Raw genomic sequence first — 10,063 nt, forward strand, 5'->3', positions numbered from 1 at the left:
GGTTCTGTTTCCATAGATTTTTGTCTGTTTCCATATTTTCTAATTCTATCAGCTGTTCCTTGATTTTCTTGAAGACTTCCTCCAATTCAGACGTCTTTTTGTCATTGATGAGGGCTGTCTCCATCTGCATCTCTCTCTCCACTCTATTTTTCATCTCCTCTTCTCTTCGTCTCCAATCATTTTCTCTCTCTCTGTCTCTATCAAATGTTCTCTCTGGTTCAGTCTCATCTTTCAATCTAATCTCTTCTTTCATTCTCGCAACCTCTCTGTCTAACACTAGTACATTTTGGTTAACCTGTTTCACTCTCTCATTCTGTCTTCTATACGCTTCTTTCGCTCTTTCAAATTTGATTTTGTATTGCATTTCTTTTGTTGTCATATCTTCTTTCAGTCTCTCAACCTCTCTCTCTAACTCTTTTGCCTTTTCGTTAACCAGTTTGACTTTCTCATTCTCTGCAATACGCATGTCTCTTCCTCTTTCAAATATTATCTCCTTTTCAATCTCTTTCAATCTCTCAATCTCTCGTTCTAACGCTTTTATCGTTTCTTCTGCCTGTTTCACTTTCTTCTTCATTTCTTGTCTTTCCAATTCTGCTTTTCTCTCCCTTTCCATCTCCCTTTCTCTCTCTTTTCCCTCTCTCTTTCCCTCTCTCTTTCTGTCTCAATAGGTTTGTTGTTCCAGGCCAGTCTTGGTCGCTGATCCTCCATGACTTTCTGCCATAGCCTCAATCTTTCTATCTCTTGCTTCATTTTAAAAGGTGAAATTAGTGATAATCTATGACCAAGACATACTTTCAAAGGATTTGCAGAGAATGATACATAGAAATACAACCTAGACCTAGGTAATTGAATCAAACACTGGACAACATCAATAGCAGGGTTATTTTGATCAATTCATCTGGACAATTCATTGTCAATTAATGTATTGACATGTTTGAAAGAATTATGAGACATTTTATGGACAAATACAAACACACAACTAGCTTGCCCATTCAGTTAGGGGTTTGAGAAATTCCCGTTGCAATTTGTGTGATGTTACAACAATGTTACCTCTGATGTTTATGCTTGTAGAAATTACTCCTACAAATGATGTTTCACTAATGCAATTATTTACAACCTGCACACATACAGTTATCAACAACAACAACAGTAATGATGTTAATAAGGAAGTGGATATTCAACCGGCAGAAGAAAGGCATAGGGGTTGAGATAAATGAAGGTTAGGTTCAGGACCTAGGGTTGGGTTAAGGTAAAGGTTAGGTATAGTTTCAGTGAGGTCAAGGTAAGGGTTAACGTTAAGGAAAGGCATAAAAGTTAACATTTGGTTAGCGTACCGCTGTCCGCCACGATTCATTTTCACCCGTGTAAATATACACTGCCTTTTAATAATAACAATGACATGTCTTACGTGGGCCAGTTGTAGATCCACCATCAGTAGCTCCAGCAGATGTTTGAGGCTCTTGATCTCCTGCATTTTTCTGTTGTTCTCCTTCGCTTCTGTGACTCTCTGTGCCTCCCTCTGTCTCTCTGCCTCCCTCTGTCTCTCTGCCTCTCTCTGTCTCTCTGCCTCCCTCTGTCTCTCTGCCTCTCTCTGTCTCTCTGCCTCTCTCTGTCTCTCTGCCTCTCTCTGTCTCTCTGCCTCTCTCTGTCTCTCTGCCTCCCTCTGTCTCTCTGCCTCTCTCTGTCTCTCTCTGTCTCTCTGCCTCCCTCTGCCTCTCTCTGTCTCTCTGCCTCCCTCTGTCTCTCTGCCTCTCTCTGTCTCTCTGCTTCTCTTTGTCTCTCTGCCTCCCTCTGTCTCTCTGCCTCCCTCTGTCTCTCTGCCTCTCTCTGGCTCTCTGCTTCTCTCTGGCTCAGGATTTCAACCTTCCACTCTTTCATTAGACCCCTTTCTACTCTTCTTCTTCTCCTTACCTCTTCTAAAAGGGATCTGAGATGGTCTGTCTCAGACTGTAATTGTTCAATGATCTTGTCCTTCTCCGTTCCACCATTCCTCTTCTTCTTTTCCTCCTCCCAGAGGCAGACTTGAAGTCTGTCCATTTCCTTGTTCTGATTTCGGATCGTTCGATCCTTCCCCCTCAACTCAAGCATGTGGGCTTCCTTCTCTGTACAGGTCTTCTTCTCTTCTCTCAGGAACTGAACCTCCATCTCTGCCTGCTGGTAGCTGGGAGCAAAGGAATGTCCACACATTATTTAGGAAGTGAACTCAGACAATTTATTACAGCCTTAAAATAATAATTAAACCTCTGTGCAATTAAACTGTCTTTAATAACACAACTCACACAACTGTGACTTACAGTACGTGAATGTAATGAGTTGACTGTCCATGATGGCCAGAGGTGGGTAATGTGTAGCTCTGGTCCAGGGCGTTATGTACAGCTTGCAGACACTGAGCCTTCCTTCAGCAAGCCGCACATAATGCCCTGGACCAGAGCTAGGTTATGTGATGAATGACTTACAGACTGTTCCACATGATAGGAGGGGGTAAGAAGACAGTCCCAGTAGGAGACGGAGATCGTCCAGAAGAAGAAGAGGTGTCCATCTCCTCAGAGACTGTAGTAAAGGTCTACAAGTTTTATTTCTGGAAAATATAGAGATGCCTTCGTTCAGCAACAATGTGTGTTTCTATGTTTCTGTCACTAGATGGGGCCATTGTACACAACATTTACTCACCAGGTCAGTTAATTCAGAAATAGTCTACACATTACAGTACTCAAGCTCTAGCCTACAACCCATCATGCATCAGCACAAGTAATATAATAATACCTCATCACAACTTCATAATCACAGTACACCTGGATTGTGTTCACAAAGTGTTTCAGGGGTAGGAGTGCTGATCTAGGATCAGATCCCCCCCCATCCATCAAAACGTATTCAGTTTGATTTAAAAGACACAATTGATTATTGATCAGCACTCCTTCTATGAGACTTTGTGAATATGAGCCTGTGTGAAAGAACCTTTCTGGCATATGCTGGCTAGACAGTAGACAGACAGACAGATAGTCCGACAGACAGACAGAAGAGTAGATATAGATGGACTGATTGATAGCAACAGAAAAAACTAAGATATAATTGTATTTTATAATGTCAGAAAGAAACAATATTTCAAATACATTAACGTTCACCTTCACATGTGTTATCTTACCATGACAGAATTATAGTCTAAGTAGGCTAGCGGTTGGTTAATGTATTGTAAACTTGTGTAAATATTAGACTCACCTCAAATCACACGTGTCAAAGCGCAGTTTTAGTGTGGAACCGAATAATATCTTTGGCATGAACTTTCTCTGGTCTGGAGCTGTATTGTTGCGTCATTTGAAACGCTTGAGCGTCATAAATCGGTTCACCGCGCCTGCTTGATTGACAGCTAGGGGTTCTCCTGCGCATCAGTGTCCAAAAGTCGATATTGTTGAGCTACTCATAATTGATAAAGACATTTATAACCATTTTCACTCGACTTTTATTTCGTGTATTTTTGTCTAAGGTTATTTGGTAGTCTATGTTGTGTGATTTCTCTTTGTATGGACCTAAAGTACAATAAAATACAAACAGCAACCATAGCCTACAAACATTTCCCACACAAATACAAATGTGGGTGTTTAGTGAGTACACAAAATAATAACAGGACAGCCATAACTGTACAAACAAACATACAATCACAACTCTTGGGCACCAAATATTCAATGTAAAAGCCAAAAGGTAGGCTAACATGAAGTCCGATTCTGAAATGCGCATCAACAACTGAAGAACTCGTTTTTAAGCATGAAATAAATCCTCGTGGACCAGATTGACCCGCTCTCCCCACTATGTATTGTTTCTGCAGTGAGGATTCACCCCCTTTAGACAATGATGTTGTAATTTATCTGCAGAAAAACGTTGATCTGAGCTCAACAAGCAGTAGTAGCAGTATGCAAATCAGAGAGCCAGATGAATGGATCTTTCACCGATGCATTTCGGTTCCCGACGTTCAACAAAAAGATCCGTTCAAAAAGAGCCGTTCGTTCGTGAACGACACATCACCACACTGTAGTTCTCCACCATTGCGTATCGTGAGCTGGAGGAGCGTTCATCTAACCTCTCATCCAAGTAAATGGCAGCGGCGCATCATCCATCCGCTGAATGTCCCAAGGGAGGGAGGATAGTTTACGATGGAACAAGCGTTTGGGGAGCACATTCATTGAAACGCAATGAGTGTTTTTAAATTGTTGAGGGACTCTTGCTCCAGGGGAAATCTCAGCAGCGATGTCTCTGCTGTGCGTCAGAGGTGGGATCTTTACCTTCTTCAATATGCTTATTATACTGTACATATCTGTCACATTAATCACATTGCACTCAGGAAAGTTGTCTGTAGGCTATTGGGGAGATGCGCATAGCCCGTTGAGTTGTCACGTTCCAGTCCAAACATGACCTGGGATGTGAGAAGGGAGCTATTCTATAACACATGTAGATGACATGTTGTCTTTATATGTAGATTATATTTTGATTTTATATTTCATATTTGATTGATGATTAGGCCTATGACTTTTGATTCCACTTTGACTACCTTGCACCATATTCCTCTCTTGCTATATCTTACACTTTATGCCCTTGTGCTGATCTTCTCTCTAAACAATAATCATGATAGTGTGAATGAGTTGAGTAAACTACACTGTTGTTATCTTCTCAGTCTGTACTGTACTGTCCCTGGAAGACCCTCCACATAGTTCACCTAGATCCAGTCCACTTTGTACCGCTGGTCAACTAATCATCCAAACCTCTGATTAGTGAATCAGGTGTGCTGGTGGTGGAATACATGATATGAACTGGTTAGGGGGAGGACAGGTTTGAGAAGGGAGATACTAAATGGACTTTTCTGACCAACATCCCATTGACAGCCCATCTGGCCAAAACCTGAAACCTAAAACTGACCCTAACCTGAAACCTAAAACTGACCCTAACCTTAACCCTAACATTAACCAAACCTTTAAGCCTTAAAGGTAGTCTCATCATGGGTGTGATTCAGACTGTAGTTTCTCCATGTGTGTCCAGTAAACCTCCTCTCATCATGGGTGTGATTCAGACTGTAGTTTCTCCCTGTGTGTCCAGTAAACCTCCTCTCATCATGGGTGTGATTCAGACTGTAGTTTCTCCCTGTGTGTCCAGTAAACCTCCTCTCATCATGGGTGTGATTCAGACTGTAGTTTCTCCCTGTGTGTCCAGTAAACCTCCTGTCATCATGGGTGTGATTCAGACTGTAGTTTCTCCATGTGTGTCCAGTAAACCTCCTCTCATCATGGGTGTGATTCAGACTGTAGTTTCTCCCTGTGTGTCCAGTAAACCTCCTCTCATCATGGGTGTGATTCAGACTGTAGTTTCTCCCTGTGTCTCCAGTAAACCTCCTCTCATCATGGGTGTGATTCAGCCTGAAGCTGGAGAGGCCAGTGGCAAACCAGCCCGACCACTTTATTACTAGTTGGGGATAGATTGTATCTCTAGAGTTACAGTAGGGCATTTCCATGTAAAAGGACCCAGGAGCACCAACGTGATGTTCATAGGAGCATGTGTAATTTGGTGTCAAATGAAATCTAAGAGTCTATATTTTTGGTAAATGTAACTCTAGATTCATTTTTCAACCAGTGAAGGCTTTGATTTCTGGGTAAACAGATGGAAAAGGGATCTTAGAAAACATCACCAGAAAAAGTCTAAAAAGGTCCAATATCAGAACTACATAAAAACAGAATCATGTTGACGTAAAGACCCCTGACTACTAATATCAACACTTACATTTGGTTTTAGAGAAAGAGTTAACCTTCTTTAAGTTTCAGAAAAATTCCCTTGTGCCTTTTAATTCCGTTACCAAAAACCCACATAACTTTCAGGTATTTTCACATTTCTCTCCCTCAGTGAGGAGGGATTATAATGAAAGAAATGGTAGTGTCACGTCCTGACCAGCAGATGGAGCTGTTGTTGTAGTTTTGGGGTCAGGACGTGGCAGTCTTGTGTTCTGTGTTGGTCTTGTGACTCCTAATCAGGAACAGCTGGGGATCGTTGTTCCTGATTGGGAGTCATATATATATATATAGGAGTATGTTTGTCACTTGGGTTTGTGGGTAGTTGTTTTTACACTGCGTGTATAGCCTGTAAAACTGCTACTGTTGTCACCGTCATTGTTTTTTTCAAGTGGATGCTTTACTCTTTTTTTGGTAATAAAATAACCATGAGTATTCACATACCTGCTGCGCCTTGGTCCATTCATGAAGACAACCGTTACAGAACTACCCACCACCAAAGGACCAAGCAGCAGAAGAGGAGGAAGCCACAGGAGAAGGAAATGGAAGAATGGACCTGGCAGGACGAGAGAAAATTCTGGGCGGACAAGTTAAGGGAGCTGAGGGAACCCGAGAGGCAGCCCCAAGATTTTTTTTGGGGGGGGCACACGGGTAGTTTGGCCAGGCCAGGGAAGAGCCGTAAGCCAGCTACCCGTGACTACAGGGAGGTGCGTACGAGGTGGAGGGCGTCATGTTACGCTGAGGTGCGCACCATCTCGCCTATACGGACGCACAGCCCAGTGCGCCCAGTACCAGCGCCCCGCAGGTGCCAGGGCAAGGGGAGCATCGAGCCGGAAGGGGTGATGCCAACCCTGCACTCAAGACCGCCAGTGCGCCCTTTCGGTCCGGTGTTTCCCGCTAGACACACTAGCATGGAGGTGCGTGTCTCCAGGCTGGTACGTCCAATACCTGCCCCACGCATCAGGAGTCAACAGTCGTCGGAGCTGCCCGCCAGTCAACAGTCGTCGGAGCTGCCCGCCAGTCAACAGTCGTCGGAGCTGCCCGCCAGTCAACAGTCGTCGGAGCTGCCCGCCAGTCAACAGTCGTCGGAGCTGCCCGCCAGTCAACAGTCGTCGGAGCTGCCCGCCAGTCAACAGTCGTCGGAGCTGCCCGCCAGTCAACAGTCGCCGGAGTGGCCGGGACTGCGCTGAACTGCCGGAGTGGCCGGACTGCGCTGAACTGCCGGAGTGGCGGACTGCGCTGAACTGCCGGAGTGGCCGGACTGCGCTGAACTGCCGGAGTGGCCGGACTGCCCTGAACTGCCGGAGTGGCCGGACTGCCCTGAACTGCCGGAGTGGCCGGACTCCTGAACTGCCGGAGTGGCGGACTGCCCTGAACTGCCGGAGTGGCCGGACTGCCCTGAACTGCCGGAGTGGCCGGACTGCCCTGAACTGCCGGAGTGGCCGGACTGCCCTGTTCTGCCGGAGTGGCCGGACTGCCCTGTTCTGCCGGAGTGGCCGGACTGCCCTGTTCTGCCGGAGTGGCCGGACTGCCCTGTTCTGCCGGAGTGGCCGGACTGCCCTGTTCTGCCAGAGTGGCCGGACTGCCCGGTTCTGCCAGAGGTGCCCGCCTGCCCTGATCTGCCAGGGTGCCCGGCCTGTCAGGATCAGCCCGAGTGGTCCTCCTGCCCTCCGGTCCAGCCCGAGTGGTCCTCCTGCCCTCCGGCCCAGCCCGAGTGGTCCTCCTGCCCTCCGGTCCAGCCCGAGTGGTCCTCCTGCCCTCCGGCCCAGCCCGAGTGGCCCGCATGCCTTCCGGCCCAGCCCGAGTGGCCCGCATGCCTTCCGGCCCAGCCCGAGGGGCCCGCATGCCTTCCGGCCCAGCCCGAGGGGCCCGCATGCCTTCCGGCCCAGCCCGAGGGGCCCGCATGCCTTCCGGCCCAGCCCGAGGGGCCCGCATGCCTTCCGGCCCAGCCCGAGGGGCCCGCATGCCTTCCGGCCCAGCCCGAGGGGCCCGCATGCCTTCCGGCCCAGCCCGAGGGGCCCGCATGCCTTCCGGCCCAGCCCGAGGGGCCCGCATGCCTTCCGGCCCAGCCCGAGTGGCCCGCATGCCTTCCGGCCCAGCCCGAGTGGCCCGCATGCCTTCCGGCCCAGCCCGAGGGGCCCTCCTGCTCTCCGGCCCAGCCCGAGGGGCCCTCCTGCTCTCCGGCCCAGCCCGAGGGGCCCTCCTGCTCTCCGGCCCAGCCCGAGGGGCCCTCCTGTCCCCCGGCCCAGCCCGAGGGGCCCTCCTGTCCCCCGGCCCAGCCCGAGGGGCCCTCCTGTCCCCCGGCCCAGCCCGAGGGGCCCTCCTGCTCCCCGGCCCAGCCCGAGGGGCCCTCCTGCTCCCCGGCCCAGCCCGAGGGGCCCTCCTGCTCCCCGGCCCAGCCCGAGGGGCCCTCCTGTCCTCCGGCCCGGCTCGAGGGGTCCGTCTGCCTGGTGCAGCTATCGGCTCCACCAAAGTGGGCGACGCCGAGGGTGGAGCAGGGTCCACGTCCTGCACCGGAGCCACCTCCAGGATAGGTGGGTTGGGGAGGGAGGGTGTAGCACAGTGCCGTCGGTGACGGCAGCCACCCTCCCTTCCCTCCCTTATTGTTTAGGGGTTATTGTTTATGGGTTTTGTTGGGGATTTTGTTTGTTGGTGTTTTTTTCGTTGTTAGGTGCATTCCGGGGTCTGCACCTTGAGGGGGGGGTACTGTCACGTCCTGACCAGCAGATGGAGCTGTTGTTGTAGTTTTGGGGTCAGGACGTGGCAGTCTTGTGTTCTGTGTTGGTCTTGTGACTCCTAATCAGGAACAGCTGGGGATCGTTGTTCCTGATTGGGAGTCATATATATATATATAGGAGTATGTTTGTCACTTGGGTTTGTGGGTAGTTGTTTTTACACTGCGTGTATAGCCTGTAAAACTGCTACTGTTGTCACCGTCATTGTTTTTTTCAAGTGGATGCTTTACTCTTTTTTTGGTAATAAAATAACCATGAGTATTCACATACCTGCTGCGCCTTGGTCCATTCATGAAGACAACCGTTACAGGTAGAGATAAAAATGACTTATAGTGATTTTTCTGAGATCAACTTTGTTATTAAGTTGTTCAAATTCGTAATTCCAAATTGGTAACGGAATTACCAAAGAATCTGTAATAGAATTACTGCAACTGAATTGGCTACAATGGAAATCATAATAGTCACAAACCACAATTGGGTTACCTGGTACTGTCCTCCATTCCACTGGCATACTGTTCAGCTCATAAAGGTTTTCTTTCTCTTCTCTTGTGGTCAAACCAAGAGTGTTAATACAGTCTGTCTGGACAATCTCTCTCTCTCTCTCTCTTTCTCTCTCTCTCTCTCTCTCAAATGATTCAGTGTTTTACTGAGTCACTCTGACCAGACTGACTGATTTGGTTTGTTTTCACAGACACTATAATTGATTAACTGTCGATCTCAGGAGTCATATTGACTTGGCTTCAGTCTCAGTGGTCACACTGCACATGATTCAGAGTCAAGCTTCCTGATTCAGAATCAAACTGACTGATTCAGGATCTCTGTTAACACTGGAACGGCTGGGCCTCAAGACCCCCCATCAAGCTGATGAGCAGTCATTTTGACTAAAACATTCTAACATTTCATATATGCTATCGCAAAAATAATCATTAGGTTTTGTTTATGATTTCAAACAACACGATAGCATTTCATTACTTGACGTTACTGCAGGCTATATGTAAAAATTAATCACCATGAAAAACACGGTAGTTGTGGTTATGGTAGGTCTGATGGTAGATGTGGTGAAGTAATTATGGTATTGTATTTGTGGTGATGGTAGGTGGAATAGGTGTGGTGATTGTAGGTGTGATAAGTGTGGTGATGGTAGGAGTGTGGATGGTAGGTATGGTGATGGTAGGTGATTTGGTAGGTGTATTTGTAGGTATAGTGATGGTAGGTGTGGTTATGTTAGGTGTGATGTAGGTGTTACAGTTGTGGTAGGTGTGGTAGTTTTGGTAGGTAGGTAGGTTTGGTGGGTGTGGTGATGGTAGGTGTGGTGAGGGTAGGTGTGATAGGTGTGGTGATAGTTGGTGTGGTGAAGGTAGGTAGGTATGGTAGGTTTGGTGATGGTAGGTGTGATAGATGTGGTAGGTGTGATGGTAGTTGTGGTAGGTAAGTTTGGTAGGTGTGGTAATGATATATACAGTAGGAACATGGTGATGGTAGGTGTGGTAGTTGTGGTTTGTAGGTTTGGTGATGGTAGGTTTGGTGATGGTAGGTTTGGTCGATGTGTTGATGGTAGTTGTG

General features: G+C 47.7%; 1 long non-coding RNA gene across 1 annotated transcript; it reads right to left on the minus strand.

Moving 5' to 3' along the window:
• Positions 1-618: 618 nt before the first annotated feature.
• On the minus strand, positions 619-3,508 carry LOC123730427 (uncharacterized). The gene is made up of 4 exons (XR_006761832.1): positions 3,217-3,508; positions 2,457-2,578; positions 1,409-2,161; positions 619-744 (listed from the first exon to the last, which is right to left on the minus strand). It is a non-coding gene; the product is annotated as an uncharacterized lncRNA (long non-coding RNA).
• Positions 3,509-10,063: the final 6,555 nt, after the last annotated feature.

This window comes from Salmo salar, chromosome ssa24, assembly GCF_905237065.1.
Source record: "Salmo salar chromosome ssa24, Ssal_v3.1, whole genome shotgun sequence".
NCBI lineage: Eukaryota > Metazoa > Chordata > Actinopteri > Salmoniformes > Salmonidae > Salmo > Salmo salar.